Source organism: Mandrillus leucophaeus, unplaced genomic scaffold (genome assembly GCF_000951045.1).
Source record: "Mandrillus leucophaeus isolate KB7577 unplaced genomic scaffold, Mleu.le_1.0 Scaffold321, whole genome shotgun sequence".
NCBI lineage: Eukaryota > Metazoa > Chordata > Mammalia > Primates > Cercopithecidae > Mandrillus > Mandrillus leucophaeus.
This window is the reverse complement of record NW_012103377.1, coordinates 2,617,539-2,639,340: the sequence shown is the minus strand read 5'-3', so window position 1 is coordinate 2,639,340 and position 21,802 is coordinate 2,617,539.

Genomic DNA, 21,802 nt, shown 5'->3' with positions numbered 1-21,802 from the left:
GGATGATGGGGGCGGATTTCCCCTTTGGTGCTGATCTCACGATAGTGAGTTATCATGAGATCTGGTTGCTTAAAAGTGTGTAGCACCATTTCCCCCCCCTCTCTTCTTCCTGCTCTGGCCATGTGAAGATGTGCCTGTTTCCCCTTTGCCTTCCATCATGATTGTAAGTTTCCTGAGACATCCGAGCCATGATTCCTGTTCAGCCTATGGAACCATGAGCCAATTAAACCTCTTTTCTATATAAATCACCCAGTTTCAGGTATTCTTTATAGTAATGCAAGAATGGACTAATACTGTTATTTTATATAAGACTCTGTCTTGCTAGTCTCTCTTTCTCCTTCTCCTCCCCCTTCTCTATTTCCCTCTCTCTCCCTCACTTTGAAGAGATGAGCAGCCATGTTGTAAACTGCTATGTGAACTACGAACCGGTCTGCAGGGCAAGTAATTGTGAGCAGTCTGTAGGAGCAGAGGGCCTCCATCCTACAGCTATGAGGACTTGAATTCTGCCAAAAATGCGAGTGGCCTTGGGAGCAGACCTTTCCCCAACTGAAGCTTCAGCTGAGAATTTGAGCCTGGCAGACATCTTGATTGAAACCCAGTGAGGCACTGAAGCAGCAATCTCAGTTAAGCCATGCCTGGAATCCTGATCCACAAAAACATTGATACATTAAGTATATGTTGTTTTAACGTGAAATATTTTTGTTACATAGCAATAGAAAACTAATGCAATCCGAATCATGGGAATAGCCTCTGGTAGGCAGTATACTTTCCTAGTTCCTACTAATAGGGAACTGAATATTTATAGAGACAAATCATGAAAGAATGCTGACTGAAACTGGAAATCATGTATGTCCTCTGGTTTTAGCTAAAACACTCTCAGTAACCCTTTCTTCATATCTTCTTGATTCTTGAGTCTTGAGCACCACTCTCCATCAATTTTATCCTTGAATTCTCTTTTATTTCCTTCTTACTGAGTAGCCTATAATAACATTCCATGAGGGGAAAAGCACAGGAATGGGAATGTTCATCTTGGCCAAATCAAGTGAAGAAGAAAAGGTTTAGGCTTGAGGTTTGCCATGCATGGGTTCATCAGTGTACAGAAACTACTGTCTCAAAGTTCATCAGTAACCTCACAGGTACCATATTCATTGATCAAAAGTTGCAGGCCTTCCTCTGAAGTCCTTGCAGTATTTTGCCAATAGTCTTGCTTTTCGTGATTCCCCCTTTCTTGGCACTCTTGAGCCTATACTCCACACTCTTCTACCACTATACTACCCTCTCCCATTTTTCTTGATCTTATTCTAATTTATTAAATGGATGTGGTAGACATTACCACTTCTCACTCATGTTCAGATTTCAACTTCATCCCAGGTTTCTGAAGGATTATATGTGTGAACTTCTTGCCAATGCTTAGCTTTGGCCAAATCCAACCAGAAGGCAGAAAGTTTAGTTAGGCAAGGTCATATGATGAGTTCTACCCAAGAGATTGTGAGGGGAACTGATGGCTGTCACTTATAGGCTGAAGAAGTTAAAAGTCACTGTGAGACCCTCTAACTCTTCTCTTTTCTTGGTGAGATGTTGAGATGTTGCAGCCATAAGATGGAAGCACATCCTGGTTCTCTGAGGCCCCTGTGGAGGAAAGATACCCTGGAGAATTGTTGAGGCTCCATAGAACATCGCACAAGTGAGAAATAAATCTTGTTGTATTAAATCATTGAAACTTCATAGCTTTTTAGTTAAAGCAACGTGGTCTATCTTCACTGATTCATGGGTCATTACTCAAACTTCCTCCTCGTATTCTTTCACAATATACTCATACACTGGTCAATGCCATTCATCCTTAGAGCTTCATTATCACTTCCATGTCAAGCATTTCTAAATTAACACATTCAGGCAGACTCTTTTCGGTGACTTCTAATTCTGCATGTCCAATTGCTCACTGGGCATCCCTTTGCTGATGTCCTTCTGAAACATTAAAATTCCAGTGTACAAAACCAAACTCATGTTCTTTCCCTCATGTCCAGGCCTGCCTTGTGATCTATTTCTATTAAATGCCTATGTTCTGAAAAATGAAATTACTCCTCAGCATGTGCAATCACCAGTACTATCTGTTATTCCATCTCCTGGATAACTCTCTCTCTGCCATTTCTGATTCCTGCGCTTGGTCCCTCAGTGGATCTCAGTCATCTGCAGCTAGAGATTAAGACATCCACTGTCATCACTCCACTGATACATTCTTCCTAAAGACACCAGGAACCCATACAATGGACATATTTTAAACCTTATAATGCTAGATTTTTCTTCTATATTAACACTATTTATCATTTCTATCCTTTAAAAACTTGATTCTCTTCATCTCTGTGATGATTCCTTTTACATTTCAGTCGTAGGCTTCTCTTCTGAACAGGTCTTAAATGTCATCACTTCCCAAGCATCTATCCTTACAACTTTCCTCTCCATGGGTTTCTCTGAATGCTTTAATCTTTTCCCATGGCTTTAACTATTTCTGCACGCAGGGGACTTGTTTATCTCAGGGTGTAGTCTTGACCTTTCTCCAAAATTCCACCCATTCACTGGATCCTTACACCTATTTGAATACCCCTCATGTACTTTAAGCTCAAGATTTTCAAAGGTGAACTCATTGTCTTATGCCTAAACCTCTTTCTTCCACTGTATTTACTTTGGCAGTTGGTAGACACCCAAGATAGAACCATCAGATTTAGATCATTACCTCCATTTACTTTCCCACATTGTTTAATCACCACATCCTGCAGGTTTAGCCTCATAAAAATTTCTTCAGCCTCTTCCTTCAACTCCACCATTGCCCACTACCTACTGCCCCCATTTAGGTCTTCATCTGCATTTTCTTTGACTACTGCAGTAGTGTCTGAGTAGCCCTCCTGCCTCCAACCTTATCCCTTCAAATATCTCCTCCCACTTCAGATGACCTGGCTGTAAGTGTGTCCCTAATTTGAGTTCCTTAGCTCTTTCCCATGGCCCATGGGATAAAGTACAAACTCCTTAATAAAAGGCAAGCAAGGCTTGTTGCTGATGTGGCCCCACCAACCTCTCTGTTCTCATCTCTAACCTCTTATCAAATTATATTACTCAAAAACTAATTTACGCTAAATGCTCTTGGTAATCTTCCCAAAGCATATCTCACTCTTTACATTAATATGCTCAAAAGTATCATCTTCTTATTGCCTATCAAATGGAGACTGACCTTTTAGCCTTGGAATTCAAGGTTCTCCATTTCAACTCCAGGATTTTACCACTCTATGATGGAAGTTTCATAAATAGTTCCAAATAAAGAACGTGGGGCCAGAATTGCTTCTGGGCTTGGTAATGAAGGACAGGAATGAGACTGTAAGTAGGGATCAAGCAATCCCAGCTACGAGAAGAAAAATGAGGGTTGCCAAGCCTACATTGTGACAGACATTTTTACACTAAGTAAACCAAGGCTGGGAAAGTTTAAGTCTCCCAGAGTTACAAACTTGACAGGGTAAGGGGCAGGTTTCAACACCTGTTCTCTTTCAAGCTACAGCCCCATTTATTGCTGGTGCACAAAACACCTTCCAGTATTTCAACATTGAATGTTTATTCTGTCACAATCCTACTCATATTTCCAGGTGCAGCCAAAACCCACAAAGACTTTCTTGAATCACTCAATATATGGTCATTTATTCCTTAGAGAACTATCTGTGAAAAATGGAAATATTCTATATCTTTGTTTTCTAGCCTGGTAGCTACTAGCCACATGCATTTATTGAGTACTTGAAATGTGGTTAGTAGGACTAAGGAACTGAATTTTAAATTTTACTTAAACTTAATTACTTAAATTTAAAGGTAATTAGCCGCATGGGTCTAGGGGATCTGTAGCTCTAGATTTCTGCTATTCAAAAATGATCAGCATTGGCATCACCTAGGAGGTTATTAGATATGTTGAATCTTAGGCCCTGTCAGACCTGCTAAATCAGAATTTGTAACAAGTTCTCCAGGTGATTCATCTGCACATTAAAGTATGAGAAACACTTCTCTAGAGCATTTGTTAGCAGCAATTTATGGCTTTTCAAAAATCATATTTTATATCAAGTTTTATAATACAGGTACCTAGAGGGAAGGAAACATTCAGATAGCTAAGTAACTATTTGTTGACTTAAACATAGCCTGTATACTTAAAGAATCTACTATATGTGGACAACAGGTGGCCATTTCTAAGAGAAGAGTTCTGAGCAAACAAAGAATACAACATGTATAATTACAAAGATCTTCCCTTGAGACTTGGCCCCAGTTGATTCAATAAATGCATATTGATAACTGCGATGTGCCAGGAATCTTCTAGGTACAGGAAATATAGTAGTGAATATGACATAATCCTTGCCCACATGGAGCCCACGGATGAGGAAAGGAGAGCAAGTGTTCAAGTCTAAATAATCTGTATTATAAAAAAGCAAACGTTCTATTGGTCCACAATCATTGATTTTAGTATCATTTTAATTCTTAACATTACTAAGTTTTGGCTGGGCGCAGTGGCTCACGCCTGTAATCCCAGCACACTGGGAGGCCGAGGCGGGCGGATCATGAGGTAAGGTGTTCAAGACCAGCCTGGCCAATATGGTGAAACCCTGTCCCTACTAAAAATATAAAAATTATCTTGGCATGGTGGCGCACACCTGTAGTCTCAGCTGCTCAGGAGGCTGAGGCAGGATAATTGCTTGAACCAGGGAGGTGGAGGTTGCAGTGAGTCGAGGTTGCACCACTGCACTCCAACCTGGGTGACAGAGTGAGACTCCATCACTATATGTGTGTGTGTGTGTGTGTGTGTGTGTGTGTGTGTGTGTGTGTGTGTGTGTATATATATATATATATATATATATATATATATATATATATATATGCTTTGCCTCAGAGAAAAAAAAAAGATACGCATTTAAACTGAAGAACTATATTTTCATTCCACTAGTTCTCAGGAGGGGTTGATTTTGGATCCCAGGGGATATTTGGCAATGACATCTGGATGCATTTTTGGTTGTCACATGGTGGAGAAGTGCTATAGGCATTGAATGCGTACAAATCACGATGCCGTTAAACAACCTACAACGCGCAGGATACCCCCACTCCCCACCCCCAACAAATAATTATCTGACCCAACATTCCAGTAGTGTCCAGGTTGAGAAACCCTGCTCCACTCCTTTTCAGTGGATTCAGAGTAAAACAATTCAATAAGAAAGATGTCTCTATTTTTGATGGAAGAAACTTGAAGGAAATGGACTAGTAGAGCAGAGATCTGAATCACCACCTTGGCTTCTTCCATGAATGTGCAATGGGAGCTCCAGTCTAAGAAGAATCATCACCAGCTACAACAGCTCCCATAAGAATGCTCAGTATTGGACCTTTTGGGGAAACTGCATTGTGGATGTACCTCTTCCTTCTTTGATACCTCTACTTGAATAGGTGGCTTCGTTTCCTTTTTTGAGATCCTGGAGTTCTCTGCTTAATTTATGTGGGAGAGTAGCAGAAACTGGAATACACTTTTTGCCACACCTTTTGACTCCTTTTAATCCAGTTCTCAAACCCAGGCTGCATGTCAGAATTCTCTGGCAGGCTTCCTTAAAAATATTGACATCGGTGACATCAGTGAAAATGTTCGAGTAAGAAACTCTAAAAAACTGCCTTTTGGGGAACCAAGGGCCCCTTTGCCTACCAGCCAGACTCTGCTCATAGACACCAATCCCTTTTGGTTGCCATCATGTTGAGGACCTACAACCTTTGGGTCACCTTAAGTATGTGTGATAGAGACCCAGGGGCCCTTTCAGTCACCTGCCAGACCAAGCACAGAGAGCTGAGGGCCCTCTGAGTCACTAGCCTCCCCTCCTGCTAAGGTAAATGTGGACCTTCTGCTCATCAGTCAGTTCTCTGGTCACTGGTTGAACAGCAGAATGAGAAATCGGGAACCATTTGGGCCACAAGCCGGGAAAATTTGGCTCCATTTAGTCACCATCAGTGCCTGCAGATGGTGCTCTGAAGGTCCTTCCAGGCGCCACTCTGCCTGGGCACCCTAGGGTTCCAGCCTTCCCACTTACTGAGGAACTGACAGCACTTTAGGTCACCTTTCCTCCCATGCACTGGGGCCCTGGAATCCTTTCCTGCCTGCCTGCTGGGATTCCAGGGACTCTTTGGTCCACAAGTCTGCCCAGGTGCTAGAGAACGGTGACTCCTTTTGTCCAGCATTATAGCCTCATATTGGGTGCTCCTGTTAACATTCCAGGAATTGATCTGCCCATGTGCTAGGGTCTTGGTATTCCTTCTGACCACATGCCATCCTGCTTGCTGGGGAGCCAAGGGCATTTTTGGCTACCTTCCCTCCAATGAGGGGGCGCCCAGAGGCCGTTGAGTAACTTGTCTGTCTCTACACTAGGTTATGGACTCCTTCAGACCATCAGCAGCCTCTATCTCAGCTGGGGACACAAAAGTCATTTTGGCTACCATATGACCCTCATGGTGCAGACCAATGCAATCTTCTGCTCACACACCAACTGCCCTTTCAAAGGTCTCGAGGGCTTTCTGGCCACCATCCCTCTACTTACCAGCTATCAGGGCCACATGCACGACTCTATATTCATGGGCACACAGGAAATGGGAGTCTTCGTGTGCGCCGGCCTGATTTTAGTGTGGGGAATCCCTGCCCCCTTCAGCCATGATCAGTGACTGGTACAGGTGCCCTTTAGTTCCTCCTGGCCACTAGACTTCCCTAGCACTTGGGTTCCAGGCTCCTTGTGCCCACTAGCCTTCCAACTTGCTGTGGAACTGAAACCATTTTGACTACCTTTCCTTCACTGTGCTGAAGCACCTGCGGCCCACTGAATCACTAGAATACCCACCTGCTGGAGTTGGGAGGCTCCTTACAGCCACAGGTTAGTCTGGGGTTCTGGTGAACTGAGATTCCTCTCAGCCTTTGTCATTTATATATGATTGTTTCTTGGGGTCATTCCCAGCACCAATTTGCTGTAGGACTAGGTTCTGGTCTTCTTCAGGCTACTAACCTTTCCCCTTACTGAGGAACCGACTTCAGTTTCAGCCACCTCATCTCTGTGGTACTGTGGACATTGGCATCCATCCAGTCCCTAACCTGCTCTCCCCATGCAGTTTTGGGTTTCTTTGGGGTCACGAGCTGGCCTGCACGCCGGGAAATTGTGGCTTCTTTTACCCACCACCTTATCCTTCCCCCAGCCACCTGGAGAAACTTGCAGGCAGCAACCTGAACGAGTGCTATGGTTCTGGGTGTTTTTCTGGCCATCAGTCTTCCCCTTTGCTGCTGAACAGGAGAGCATTTTAGGCCACTTTCCCGCACAGCGCTGCTGCCTGGGGAGCCCATCTGGTCACTAATCTGCCTGCTGGGATTCCTGTCACTCTTTGTTCCACAAGCCTGCCCGTGTGCTGGGAAACTGTGACTCTTTTTGCTCATCAGAGTTTCCTCAAGGTAGTGCCCTGGAGGTACCTTCTGGTTTCCGGTGATCCTTCAGGCCATAAGCTTTCCTTGAGCTGGGGAAATGGAAACTTTTTCAGATCCCTTTCTTCCAGTCATCTGATGCCATGTGGGCCATCCAGTCACCAGCCGACCGGTTAGCTTAGGTTGCGTGAGATACTTTAGGCTATAACCATGCTGGTGTTTTTGGGAAATGTGGTTCTTCTTGGCCACCATAATACCTTATTGAGGGTACCCTGGGTAACTTTTCCAGCATAAGCCTTCCCTGGTGTTAAGGTTCTGGTCAGCTTCACAGCATCAGCCTTCTCCTTTGTTGGGGAAGGGGACTTTCAATCACTTTCACTGCAGTGTGCTGATTTGGAGGGGAGAAGGGTGGTGTGGGATGCCCAGCTTGTCTATAGCCTATCCACTTGCAGAGTTGCTGTGATCCTTTCCCACACACTTGACCATGTGGTGGAAAATCTTAATTTCTTTCAGCCACCATCACATCTTCCTGTAACCAAGTATCTCAGCCTGGAAATGCATTTTGAAACCTTTTTCTTTCCTTTCCTTCCTAATTGCATAACATAGCCTTGTACTTTAAAACTCTTTGTTTCTCTCTCTTTCCCAACAGGCACCTCCAGGCACAGTGCTCATTTAACTAATTATGTACTTGCTTAGAAGTTTCAGGGACTGGCAGGTCGGGTGGCTCACGCCTGTAATCCCAGCACTTTGGGACGCCGAGACTAGCAGATCACCTGAGGCCAGGAGTTGGAGACCAGTCTGGCCAATGTGGTGAAACCCCATCTCTACTGAAAATACAAAAATTAGCTGGACATGGTGGCACATGCCTGTAATCCCAGCTACTTGGGGGGCTGAGGCAGGAGAACTGCTTGAACCCAGGAGGCGGAGGTTGCAGAGAACTGAGATTGTGCCACTACATTCTAGCCTAGGTGACAGAGTGAGACCCTGTCTCAAAAGAAAATAAAAGAGAAAATAAATTTCGGAGGCTAATTTTGAAACAAACCAGGCATGGAGACCCAGCTGTGAAATCCTCCCACTTAGGGAGAGTTATGAACAGTTAGTCCACCACTGGCAAACTGGACCTCCGGATGGATGGGCGATTACTCAAGATAGCCATTGGCACTACTCCTGCATGCTTCCTATACCACGTTTTCCTTCTTAAACCCCTTCACTCAGCCCAGAAAGCTAGAATCATCTTTTAAAGACATGAACCTGACCATTCCCCAACTACTAACATTTGAATAAAGTTGCTTTCCTTTTTACCACCCCTGGCTTCCTGTGTTTTCAGCCTCTGAGTGGCAAGCACACGGACTTGAGCCAGTTACACTCCCATTAGTGTCTCCAGAGAACTTTCCAGGTATCAGCCTGCCTGCATGTCTGGATTTCTTTTGTTCTTAAGCTCACTGACCTTCCCCCTTGCTGGGGAAATGGGTGAAGTTTTGACCACCTCACTTGCAGCGCGCTGCTGCTCTGGGACCCATCTGGTCACTAGCGTGCCTTCCCTCAGCAATTTCTTGGGGCACAAACCTGCAGACATGCTGAGGAACTGTGACTCCTTTTGACCAGAGTCTTATCTTTGCCCTGTCCCCCTAGAGAACCTTCTGGCCATCAACCTGCCTATGTGCTGTGTCTCCAGTTGTCCTTCCAGCCGTCAGCCTTCCCCATTACTGGCAAACTTCTGTCACTTTTGGCTTCTGTCTCTGAAGTTTACTGATTCCATGAGTGCCTGTCTGGCCTCTAATCTGTCTGCCCACTGAGTTTTGGGGGATATTTTAGGTCACAAGCCATCCCGTGTGCTGCAAAGCTGTGGTTCATTTCTCCCTTAGTCATATTCTTGCACTGGTGCCCTTGGGGAAATTTCTGGGTACTAGCCTGCCAGCATAGTACAGTTCTGCTTGTTCTTCTAGCCTTCTCCTTTGCTGTGGAACAGAGAGCACTTTAGGTCATGTTTCTTGCATAGTGCTGATGCTAGAAATAGCTTTGTGGGTGATTTTGATGATGTTTCACGGACCAGTGAAAATCAGAGTGAAAATTCATAGATCCTAGGATAATTGCTTCAAACATTGTTATTTAATAAAGGCCAAAAAGTCGCTCTTTCAAAGATGTGGGTGAAAGAGTGATTTTCACATGATTGTTCTGGAATTCCTCTAAGATTACTTTATAGGACTGAACTCCACATGGCGTCAGGGATCCCTGTAGAAGAGTATGCAGTGTAGTCCACTGCTATTCTACCCTGACCACCTAGGAAAGCAATATTGGCTGAGTGCTGTTTGCATGTACACCTAAAATCAATCCCACTGTAGTTTCTTGTCCAGTGAGAAACTAAACGAAGCACAAATGGTAAAGCAGGAGAAAGCCAACAGCAAAATAACAGTGTTAATGAATACCACTACAAATCCTCTTCTATAATCCTGGGCTTGGCCTGTAAGCAACAACTCCTCCCAAAGTGCACATTCTGCTACCAAGCTATGAAAAGACATGGAGAAAACTTACTCGGTATTACTGTGTGAAAGAAGCCAGTCTGAAAAGGCTACCTACTGTACAATTCCAATGATGATATTCTGAAAAAGGCAAAACTGTGGAGACAGTAAAATGATCAGCGGTTGCCAGAGATTATGGGAAAGGAAGAAATGAACAGACAGATCACAGAGAATTTTTAGGACAGTGAAGCTATTCCATATGATACCACAATGCTAGATACATGTCATTATACATCGAAACCCATCGGATGTACAACACCAAGAGTGAATCCCTACGTAAACTATGGACTTGGTTGATAATGATGTATCAATGCGGGGTCACCAACTGTAAGAAATGTACTTTCTGGTGAGGGATGCTGATAATGGTGGGGTCTGCAAGTGTGGGGGCAGGAGGTATATGGGAATTCTCTGTACTTTCCTCTCCATTTTGCTGTGAACCTAAAACTGCACTAAAAAAATAAAGTCTATTAGCAAAAAAAGGTACTCGTTCTGAGAGATTACTTCAAAGTCACAGCTGTAATCAGATAATGAGATCATGCAACTGAAGTTCCCATGGTTTATGTCAACAAAAGAGATGTTATCCCTGCAATTTTAATTGCCAAAGGGATGTTCGGATTATAAAAAACATTCCTGAATTATCAGTATAAGAAAAAATGGACACAAGTGCTGGCTAAATCTAATATAATTGGTTAAAGTTATGGTACAGAAAATTGTCTTTTTCCCAATTTAATTTTATTTGATAGGACAAACAAGTACTTGCCAATCGCTTCCCCTGCTGTCATGCTGTTTCAAGCCTCATTATGTTGAATTCTAGTACACACCTATTATTCTTCAATTTTTCTCTTAATTTATTCAGGTATTTCTACGATTCTTAATTTTTACTTGGCCCTGGGAATATGAAGAAAAAAAACACACACACACATACAACCCCCCGGCCCTCATTTCTTGTTTCCAAGAAAAGGGCACAGAGTGATAGGAAAGCATGGACAAAAAGGTGCACTTTATACATTCAGAGGAGGGATTGTTTAGAGTTTTTCACTTCTAGAGAAATGTCTCAATGAAGTCATTTTATGAACCTTAGTTTTGAGACAGTACAGTTGAAAATGTATATTCTAAAGCCTTCCAACAAGTTCTTGCCACTGCTTTCTACTCTATCCAGACTGTATGGATAGGTCGATGTGCGTAGGGTGGAGAGGAGCCTGTCGCAGTCCTAAAAATGGATTGAATGTTCTTTTATTAATATTTTACCTAATTTTCCAATTTCTAATTTGGACTTTGTATTTGCCAGCCATTATGCTAATAATCATGATTTTAAGGAATGCACCCTCTAAGGCCTTATGGTAAGAAAAATACTGGAAAGAATATCTTTTCCTTTGCTGTTTAATGAGGCCATCACCCTTTTTATTCTTATGGATTTTCTCACTCATTACCAGTTGTGGAGTAGCAGGAGATTCTCTGCTTCTTTGCTACCTTAAAACCCATAATGCACATTAACTGACACCTTAAAGAAGATACTAACACAGAGATTATAACAATTTAACACAAGAATAACCTGTTACAGTAAAGCAGGGCTTATCTCAGGAATGCAGGAATGATAAAATATAAGGACATGCAGTAATATAATTATGTTGATAATACTCTAACAGCAGAAGGGCATTTTTAAAAAGGGATTGAAGATTTTTCCATATATATGTATATATATATATATTTTGATAGCTCTTATCAAAAACCTGTCATACTTATCATCAATAGCAGATTGCTAGAGAATAAGCTCAGGAACAATAACAAATATCTATGTTTACTGTTTTTATATAGTAGCATTTCAGAAATGTTTATTAGTACAGTAAGTCACATAATAGAAAATAATACACATTATTATTTTGAAATGGCAAGATTATACACCTAGACATCCAAGGCATTCAGCTAAAAATAACCATCTTTAGTCTTAATGAAAGTTTAATTAAGGGAGCAGTAAATGATATGCAGAAGTCAATAGTATTCTGTACATTCACAGAAAAGAAATGAAACAATTTCAAAAAGGTCAATTCAATAGAAATATAATGCTCTTCACAGGAAGGGGATCATCACACACTGGGTCCTATTGTGGGGAGGGGAGGCGGGAGGGATAGCATGAGGAGATATACCTAATGTAAATGACGAGTTAATGGGTGCAGCCCACCAACATGCCACATGTATACATATGTAACAAACCTGCACGTTGTGCACATGTACCCTAGAACTTAAAGTATAAAAAAAAATATGCTCTTAAAAACTATAAAGAATAAACATAACAAAAGATGTATCGAAGCTAAATAAAGACAATTGCAAAATTGTATTGGTGTACTGAAAAGAGGACCTGCATAAGTGGAAAACTGTAACATACTATGGGATGGAAAGACTGAATATTTTCTACTTGTTCTAAGTTATGTTTTAGATGACCTGGAATTAAATCCTTAATCCTAAATAACTTTTTTCTAAAAGTTGATGATTTTATTCTAAAGTTCAACTGTTAGAACAAATAGTTAACCTTTACAAATATACATTTGGGAAAATGGATTTTCACAAAACAATGCAGAGATCCAGAAATGTGAACCACATGGGCAAATATAGAAGATCCTCAATTTAAATCACCATTTAAATTTTTAACTAAACCTTTTCAAAAGATCATTAACTGTTTTTCATAAAATGACAACAAACTCCAGCAACTCTACTCCTAGATATCTACTCAAAAGTGTTGACAGCAGGAACTTGAGCAGATATCTCTGCACCAGTGTTCATAGCAGCATTATTCTCAATAGCCAAAAGATAGAAATAACCCAAATGAACACTGATGGATGAGTAGATGAACAACATGTGGCATGGGTATGTACATACAGTGGAATATTATTCAGCTTTAAAAATGAGTGAAATTTTGATACATGCTAAAACATAAATGAATCTTGAAAATAATATGCTAAGTGAAATAAGCCAGATACAAAAGGACAAATATTGTATGCTTCTGCTTATATAAGGTACCTAGAGTGATCAAATTCATAGAGACAGAAGTAAAACAGGGGTTACCAGGGGCTGGAGGGTGGGAGGAATGGGGAGTTATTGTTTAATGGGTACAGCATTTCAGTTTGGGGTGTGATATTGGAGATGGATGGTGGTGGTGGTTGCACGACAATGTGAATATACTTAATGCCATTGAACTGTATACTTAGAGATGGTTAAAATTGTAATTTTACATTATGTCTATTTTCCCACAATAAAAAAGATACTTAAATATATTAAAAGTCATAAAACATATCGTGGCATGTGCACATATGTGCACACACACACAGACCAGGAGGGGAAAAATATAAACTGTAGAAGGTGTTTATACCATATGTGAGGTGGTATATAAATTTATTTTTGATGTGATATACAGTTGAAGGTAAGTAGAGATAAGTTAAAGATGTATAACATGAACCCCAAAGCAATCACTAAAATAAGAAAACAGTTATAAGTTAATAAATCCAAAAAAGGAGATAACAAGGAATAAAAAAAGTTCAGTTAATTCAAAAGAAAGCAAACAGAAGGAAAAAGAACAAGAGCATATGAGGCAAAAAAAAAAAAAAAAAAAAAAAAAAAGCAAGAAAATAGGCCTAAACCTAACCATAATAATTATATTAAATACAAATATTCTAACTGCCTCAATTAAAATTTAGAGCTGTTGGAATAGATATAAATTGAAGAGCCTATAAGAAACATACTGTAAGTACAAAGACACAAACAGGTTAACAGTAAAAGAATGGGAAAACAAACCATGATAACACTAATCAAATGAAGCCTAGTAGCTATATTAAGATAAAATATTTCAGAGTCAAGAATATTATTAGAAAAAGATGATTCTTTCATAATGATAACAGGGTCAATTCATCAAGAGAACATAATTATTCTAAACGTTTAGACACAGATGGCAAATAAGCAGATGAAAAGATGCTCAACATTGTTAGTTATTACGAGAAATGCACACTAAAGCCACAATGAGATACCATTACTCATTCATTAGAATGGCAAAAATCAAAAAGACTGAGCATACCAGTGTTAATGAAGATGTGGAAGAACTAAAACTCTCCTTCACCACTGGCAGGAACGTAAAATGAGACAACCACTGTGGGCAACAATTTGGCAGTTTCTTAAAAAGTCAAATATCCACCGCAAATACAATTCACCCATGCCACTTTTAGATATTTACCTAAGAGAAAAGAAAGCATACATTCATAGAAAGATTTGTACCTGGATATTTCCAACAGCTTAATTTGGAGTAGCCAACAACTTTAAATAAATCAAATGTCCATCAATAATTGAATGGATAAACAAACAGGGGTATAATCATCCAAGGGAATGCTACTGAGCAATAAAATAAATGAACTATTGATAGGCACCATATGATGGATATATCCCAAAATAATTATGCTGAGTAAAATAAGCCCCACCAGAAAGGAATATTCTATATGATTCCATGTATACAGAACTCTAACAAAATGCCATGTAATCTAGAGTGGCTGGTGCTTGGCTGTGGATAGGAGAAAGAAGCTGGGAAGGGAAGAGTGACAAGAAGGAGAGAACTAAAACAGGTACAGGGAAACTTTGGGGGAGTGGTGTATATATTTATTCAATATATGTTCATTTTGATTATGATGGTGGTACTTATAAAGTATGCTTGATTTGTTGTATGTCGGAGATACCTCAACAAAGCTATTAAAATGTGTACAACATATTGTATATAAATTTAAATATAAACGAAAAGTCATTTTAGCTTAAGATGGGAAAAGAAGGATAGATAATAGTGATAATTCATTAGCAAATGGACAATAAAAGGAACATATATCACACTATGAATGAGGAGTTTAGCATAAACTTCTAATATAAATAAAGGAAGAAAATCTAACAAATAAAGGAAAGAAATTGAATTGTGTTGAACATTTATCAAAACCTTCACAGAAGATGCTAACTTTCAAGCACTGGAGAGATAGAAATAGTGATAAAGAAAAGGATACATAATTTTGTATATTCTCTAGAAGAGGAAAAAAATGCCAAAATGCTATCCGGGAAAATATTTGCAGCAAAAATGTGTGCAGGTAAGTATCTCTATAAAGTATCCAAACAAATGGACCAATTCTAAAATCAATAAACAAGAAAAAGACGTGAAAAGACAATTCACAAAAGAGGAAATTCAACAAGTAAATTTATTCTCAAAAAGTGGTAACATTTTTCACCCCCTTAATAAAGCCTTAAAAGCGAAGCTATTGAATGGTGATAAGAATACTTTCAATCTGATACTCTTTTTTATTACTACTACTGTGAATATTAGCAAAAACTTTACAGAAAGTAACAGCATTAATTTGAAGAACTGTAAAAGTATTCACATACTTTGCCGTAGCAATTTTTCTTCTGGGACTTTAGCCTAAGGAAGTAATCCAAATTCGCAAACAGTCTTACGCATTTACATATTTTTCAAATAACAATGAAAATTAAAAACACTTCAAATAGCTAAAATAGGAGAGTAGCTAATTAAATTGGGGTATAACTGCTCAATGGAATATTTTAAAGCCATCAAATATAACAAAGACACTATATAGCAATATGGGAAAGGCATATAATATAATGCTAAGTTTCAAAGCAATATATTACATTTTATGATGGTTACAACAATGTAAATATTTTTATGCACCAAACGTGACAGGTAAATACAGATGCTCCTTGACTTAGGAGAGTGTTACATTCTGATAAACCCATCATTAGTGTAAAATATCATAAGTCAAAAATGGGCATTTTTGGTATTTGAGATGCGAAAATACAAAACACAATATCCAAAAACGCTGGCAACACAGTACACTGTAGAGTATTGGTTGTTTATCCTGATCACGTGGCTGACTGGCTGTGGCTTGTTACCACTGCCTAACATGGAAAAAGAGTATCGTACCACGTACTGCTAGCCTGAGAAAAGATGAAAATCAAAATATGGTTTCTACTGAATGCATATCACTTTCGCACCATTGTAAAGCTGAATAATCTTACACTGAACCATCGTTAAGTCAGGGACCATTTGCAAATATGGTGGGTTATTTATATTCATATTTTTAACTTTAATGTTCTATTATTTTTCACATATAAAAATTAAAAACTGTTCATGACAACAAACCAGCTTACAGTAAGTGAATTATCAATGCCAAGGATCTTTGAAAAGCCTTTATAAGTGAGCAGCAAAATAAACATGAGAGCGTTCAGTGTGCCAAGTGTGCATTTTTGGGTTAATTTTGCAGAACTTGTTTTCTTCCTGGATACACTGATCTCTAAAGGCCCCTCTATTAGTAAATCTCAGATTTTATTATTCTTGGTGCTCCATCAATACTAATAAGTGAAGCTAGGTTTTGAATGATTTTCTTTGTCTATTCGTGGACTACAACATGCTAAACCAATCAGTTTATACAAACTGATTCAGCTGATCAGTTCAACGAAAAAAGTCAAAGTGCTAATTATGTATTATATTGCTTCAAGATAGCTCAATGGATCTTGGTTAAGGGATTCTTTGACATTTTGATGAACCATGAGGTGAGGTATGGACACTGATGACAATCTGCCTGTTCCTAAAAGGTTAAAAATGAACTTGTAGAGACCTCAGAGCCACCCTTCATTGCAAATCACACTGATTACTAATTCTAATAAAACTCCGGAAGTCTCAGTGGAAAGCATTATAAGATCTTGGCTTAGTATACCTCTTATTATCCTTCTAAGTGGCTTTTCTTGATCATCCTTTCCAAAACAGCCAATTCCTTGCTGTAATGCCCTTTGTTTTCATTTTTTATCATTTTTTCACAGTACTTATTATGATCTGAATTTATCTTATTAATTTGTTTGCTCTTTTACTCATCTTTACTCACAAGATGTTATATGCCTTGTTGACTGAAATATCACCTGGGTTTACAACACTGTATGATACACAGAAAATGTTTACTTAATAGTTGTTGAATAAATGATTCAATGAATGAATCTGATATCAATAATGGTAAGGAACTAGCCGTAACAGTGCCAAAGCTATCATGCAGGACAAGATTAGGGTTAGGGAAGACTCACTCAAGACCAGAGTTGGGACCAAAGAGGTCAGCCCAATGGGATGAAACAATATCAGTTGTCATTGTAGAAAATGGTTGGCACCAGAGCATTCAACATGATAGTCTCATGTATAAAGGACAATCTGCACTATTCTGTGATTAGAGAGTAGGGGGAGAAGGTGTAAGACAATTTGATCACCACAACACATAGGCTCATTCTGAAGGATCTCAGAAACCACCAAGTATGTAGAGGAAGTCGAGAGTTGGCATATCCCCTGCAACTTGGTAATAAAAACAAGTCTCAGATCAAATTCTGCTATACACACAAACAGGCAAGAAAAACCATATGATCCCAAATCAAAGAAATCCTAGAATTCTGTCTTTTCTGGTGTTTCACAAGGAATTTTCATAAAATGTTTATCTGAGGCAAATGTAGTATTATTGTAGCGATGGAATTTCACAAACCATCCACTACAGAGGTGATCACAAATATTTCAGAACAACAGCTGGGTTCTGGGTTTAGGTTTAAACATAATGTGGCAAAACTAATAGTAAATATAGACAACTTGCTTGATTCTCGTACCCTGTTTATTCAAAGATGGGTAATTTCCTTAAAATATTTTAGCCAATAAATACATCTTGAATAAAACTAATTTCACCTATACAAGCTCATTTCTGACATATCTTGCCCTAATTAGCAAGCTATAAATTTTGTCAATGAAACTTTATTTCTACTATTAATTATGCTAATTAGAGAAACATCTAGTGTTGATGCAAAAGAAAGTACAGACATTTGTAATAGTCATCTCTGGAGTGTCTTTTCTTTCCCTTTTTTTTTTTTTTTTTGAGACAGAGTCTGGCTCTGCTGTCCAGGTTGTAGCACAGTGGTGTGATCTTGGCTCACTGCAACCTGTGTCTCCCAGGCTCAAGCCATTCTGCCTCCCAAGTAGTTGGGGCTATAGGTGTATACCACCATATCTGTTTTTTGTTTGTTTTGTTTTTTTGGAGAGACAGGGTTTTGCCATGTTGGCCAGGCTGGTCTCAAATCCTAAGCTCACCCTATCCACCTGCCTCAGCCTCCCAAAGGACAGGGATTACAAGTGTGAGCCACCATGCTCAGTCACATCTTTTTTTGCCATTGTTACCTCCTCATTCCTGGGATATGGATTCCTGATTATGATCACTGACTGTTCCTTGCAGTAAAACTAATACTGTATTATGCAGTCCATGCTGAAATATTTTAAAGAAGATTACAGACATCTGAAGAGATCTGCATTTCTACATTTATCACAGCACTATTCACAAATGCCAAGATATGTAAACAACCTAAGGGCCTATCATTGGATGAACGGATAAAGAAAATACGGTATATAGACACAGTGCGATACTATTCAGCCATAAAAAGAAATCCTGTCATTTGCAACAACATGGATGAGCCTCGAGAATATTATGTTAAATGAAATAAGCCAGACACAGAAAGACCAACACCCCATGATCTCACTCACACATGGAATCTAAAAACGTTGATCTTATAGAAGTAGAAAGCAGAATGGTGGTTAGGGGAGATGTAGGTCAAAGCATACAAAATTTCAGTCAAATAGGAGGAATAACTTCAAGAAATCTATTGTGCAACATGGTGACTAAAGTTAATATATTATTTTCTTGAAAAATGCTAAGAGGGTGAATGTAAAGTGTTCTTAACACAAAATAACTGTATGAAGCAATGCACATGCTCACTAGCTAAAGCCAATCATTTCACAATGTATATATTGTATATATACTTCGAAATATCACATTGATATGGTAAATACACAATATTTTATCTGTCAATTAAAAATAAATATAGAAAACAGAAAAAGTTACAGACATTATTAAAAATATCTCTGTTCATAATGAAGACGGCCTTAGCCAGTGAGCAAGAGGTATAATGAGGAGGCATGCTGGGCGAAATACTGAAAGATCTGAGGTCACCACAACCAAATAGAGATCCAAGGTAGGGAACAATTTCATGTCAGGGCAGAAAGCTAGCCAGGCAAATGTGAGCAGGACCTCCCTTGGAAAGGTGGGAGACAGACATTAAATTAGGGGCAGCGTGGATAAGGACTTGTCCTCTGGAACCCCAAATCCTCACTCTGATCTTGGCAATGGGGAGCCTGAAGAGCTCTGGAAGTCAGCAACTGTGTGAAATCATGATTAGATTACAAGCCCCATTGCCTTCTGGGGGAAGTGAGGAGAAGTGATAAGGGTTAAAGGTCCATGAGCTTTTATGTATGTATAACCACAAGGGGAAAAGCTATTACAAAAGGCTAACATCTATTAGAGGAGGTGTAGAGAAAAGGATGGTCTATATGTATCTGAATCTCAGCTAGCAAAACAGCTCATCCTCTTCTTTTCAAGTCCACACCTCAACACTTTGTGTCTTAAAAACAGACCCATAGCCATAGATTCAAGCGTGAACCTTTTATTTAGATTGTGGCGAAGTAAAAGAAGAAAGGGAATCTAGTCAATAAAGGCTGTGTTATTATCACTGTGGTCAACTGGAGCTTAATTCCACCGGGGACCCCAGGGACTCAGAGTAGGACAATAACTCAGAGTTATCCCACCTGAGGGACAAGGGCACTGAGGTATTTATACCAGCTTCCACCAGTCATTGGTCAGAGGCTGTTCTCATGAGGAGGCATTTATATCCTGGCATTCCTGGCCTCTTGTTTGTGTAGGGGAGTAGAAGCAGTGAGGATCCTAAGGCCAGAGAAAGCCCAAAGGCAAAGAGAGGCAGATGCTGGAGCGAGTAGGGTACTGAAATAGTAAGGCCTGAGGGGATACGAATGGGGAGAAGGTGGAGGGGATCTGCTATGCTTGGTAAGCAACAGATGCAATTAACTCTACACAATAGGGTGTCTGAAGTCAGACGAAGGGGGAATCCGGGTTTTGTGCACCCTTTTTTGTTTCAGCCGCCTTAACCATTCCTGTGGTCTTTCTCCTGTGTGGCAAAGAAAGAGGAGATAGAGAATCAAAAATTTCTTCTCCAAAATGAGTTTTATAGTTTCCAAGAGTCTGAGCAGTATATCCTTGGTTGTTACCAGAGTAAACATTGAAACTGTACCCAAAGACTGCAGCACTATTTGTCTTCATTACTGGTGGGGGTATAGTGTGAGCGGAATTAATTCAAGGTTGAACATATGAGGCACTCAGAGAGTCACCTCCCACCAGCCAGAGGACGGAGAGTCTTCTGTTCAGCTCCAAGCTCATACTGTTCTCCCTCCTCTTGGATGACTCAGGAGAATGAATGTTTTCAAAGGCAGTATAGGGGATTGTTGAAAGAAAAATGGTTTTAACAGCATAATTAAATTAAAAAACAAAACAAAACTCCTGGCATCCGTGCCCTCAGACATCATCCAACTCCTATGATAAACGCATCAAGCACAGCCTTTCACATGTGAGTGCTTGTGGTTCTGGCATTCTTCCCTCCTTGAAACTAGAGACAATCATATCTATGTCCAGGTCATTGAATAATTGATTTTGCCTTGACCACAAAAAGTGAGAAAGAGCCAGATGTCTGAGAGAAGCCACGAAGGCTTGAATTTCAGGTGAAGTCCTTTTTCCCCTTGAATGATGCCTTATTATGATTCCTTAAACTGCTCATTTTCTGGACAAATGTATGAAGCCTAGAAAACATTTTCAAACTGTAATTATAGGGGACTAGTTCTTGCCAAATGGGATAGGATAAGGCTTTCCTGGGACTCCAAAACTTTAATCCAGTTAGAAGAGAAGGAAGTAACCCTTGATGATTGGAGGCCTGAGTTTTGAAGTTGATCTTTTGCCTTTTATAAAAGAAACTTTTGTCTTCAAGACTACCCCGTAAAATATTTACAAGTAAGGGCTCAGAAGTAAGGTTTCATGTGAATGTGTTTGTCTACACGTTTCCATTTACTTCTTTCAAGTTAAAAATCACTAGAGAGAAGAGCATCGTAACTATAAATAGCAATGATGATCCATAAATACAAATGATGTGTTTTCTTTCTTTTTATTATTTTTACACTTTAAGTTCTAGGGTACATGTACACAACGTGCAGGTTTGTTACATATATAAACACGTGCCATGTTGGTGTGCTGCACCCATTAACTCGTCATTTACATTAGGTATATCTGCTAATGCTGTCCCTCCCTCCTCCCCCAACCCCACGACAGGCCCCTGTGTGTGGTGTTTCCTACTCTGTGTCCAAGTGATCTCATTGTTCAATTCCCACCTATGAATGAGAACATGTGGTGTTTGGTTTTTTGTCCCTGCTAAAGTTTGATGAGAATGATGGTTTCCAGCTGCATCCATGTCCCTACAAAGGACATGAACTCATCCTTTTTTATGGCTCCATAGTATTCCATGGTGTATATGTGTCACATTTTCTTAATCCAGTCTATCACTGGGTTGGTTGCAAGTCTTTGCTATTGTGAATAGTGCTGCAATAAACATATGTGTGCATGTGTCTTTATAGCAGCATGACTTATAATCCTTTGGGTATATACCCAGAAATGGGACGGCTGGGTCAAATGGTATTTCTAGTTCTAGATCCTTGAGAAATTGCCACACTGTCTTCCACAATGGTTGAACTAGTTTACAGTCCCAACAACAGTATGAAAGTGTTCCCATCTCTCCACATCCTCTCCAGCACCTGTTGTTCCTGACTTTTTAATGATCACCATTCTAACTGGTGTGAGATGGTATCTCATTGTGGTTTTGATTTGCATTTCTCTGATGG